The 1,713-nt window shown below is 39.1% G+C and overlaps 1 protein-coding gene across 1 annotated transcript in view; it reads left to right on the forward strand.

Annotated features, from left to right (window-relative positions):
* The window catches only part of gfra4a (GDNF family receptor alpha 4a), a 228,059-nt gene that overhangs the window by 1,000 nt on the left and 225,346 nt on the right, over positions 1 to 1,713 (forward strand). The window lies entirely within an intron of this gene.

The raw sequence follows: 1,713 nt of genomic DNA on the forward strand, positions 1-1,713 counted from the left end.
GTCTTTTGTTGTTGCACGTCACGTGGCTCAGCAACGCTAGCCAAACAGCTAAGCTAAGCAGGTAGGCTGTTTTTTTACTGCTCTATTGTTGGCAAGCTAAAATGCTGATTGTTATAATAAAGTATTTTGTTGTCACGTACAATATTTGGCGAAATTCTATCCGACATCTTTTGGATCTTTTCAAACTATCAAGCTTAAAAAGTATTAGTATTGGTGATATTCGCCCTGTATTTACTTGATATCGGATCGATACCAAAATTCCCAGTATCGCCCACCTCTACTGGGCACATGAGGTTTAAGATAAAAGTATCCCTGAGATGCTGTTAAAAATGAATTCAAACTGAGTGACTGCTCAAAAATTAATTTGTCAGCTGTGATTAACRGCTTGAAAATTACTCTGACTTAAATGTACATTTAAAAAATTATTAAAGCAAAACAGCTGTCTTTAAAATAATAATCTTGATTTGTGGTATACAGCTTTAAAACAGCTTCATCTGAATGTTATAGATGAAAATTCTTGAAGATCAAATAAGTAGGTTAGATAATTTTACACAATGTTCAACTTGTCAGTCATGACTGCTGTCCCCAAAACCTAGATCAAAATAGATTTCTCTTGGTTTTATTTTTRAAAGGAGACTAGTGTGAACACATTACATGGCTGGTAGCCTCAGTCTATGAATGGCAGAAACTGGCAATTAAAACTAGAAGCAGAAATATATAAATAACTTAAACACGTTATCATGGATCAGCAAATGTCACAATTAGGCAGAACCAGAGGAACAAATACACAGGAGGCAGAAAAATCAGGAAAGTGAATTTATTTACAGTGCAGGTCAAATTAGCTCCAAAACCTGAGGGAGATGACAAGTTGGTCAGATTGAGCTTTAAGAAGAATTGCAGTTTTCAGTTGAAAAGGCTTACTTTTCYAGGAAGACGTGGTGGGGTTGTCTGAGCACTTTAATGAAGGAACCCAGGATCCAAAACAGGTTAGTGTTAGTGATGTTATGCCCCTTTTCYATGTTGTAGTGTTGGAACAGTCGGTGTAGGTACGGGTCGGACTGGTTGGTTTTCCACTGATGTTCCAGTCCGGTTCCAATGGGTGTGTTTTGGGCAGATGGTGGAGGTGGTCTTTGGGTGTTTTGAAAAAAAAATGGGCAAAATGAGAGATGGAAACACATTTGATGAATAACTTTTGAAGTTTTAAACATTTGCAAAGATTTAGCCAATCAGTGATGAACAGTGATCTGACGTCGCATTTTGGTGTCAGCTGGGGCCGGTTGGAACCACAATGAAGTGGGGAGTAAAAAAAAAAGTGCCGGTTCCGTGGATCTGGCCTAATGGAAATGGCTTGGAACCGTACCGAACCGTACCGACACTACACGTGGCTCTAGTGGAAAAGGGGCATTAGACACCTCCCTGCTCGACACAGTTTCAAGCAAATGAAGCAGAAGTGTCGCAAGATGGTGTTTCGAGCGCTGATTCAGCACGCTGATCACGTGACTACTCCAAATGAGGCCTCATGACGTCACTCCGGTGTTGAACTGTTTCAATTCAAGACTTTTGAATAGGACCTGATTCACGTGAAAGCCGTTTTTAAGGGATCCATGATTAGTTGTAACATTACTTTATTTAATAAACGTATATTTTAGCTGTAAAATAGACTGTAAAAATACTGTAGGATAGGACCTGATTCACGTGAAAGCCGTTTTTAAG

The sequence above is a fragment of the Austrofundulus limnaeus genome, unplaced genomic scaffold (assembly GCF_001266775.1).
Source record: "Austrofundulus limnaeus strain Quisiro unplaced genomic scaffold, Austrofundulus_limnaeus-1.0 Scaffold160, whole genome shotgun sequence".
NCBI lineage: Eukaryota > Metazoa > Chordata > Actinopteri > Cyprinodontiformes > Rivulidae > Austrofundulus > Austrofundulus limnaeus.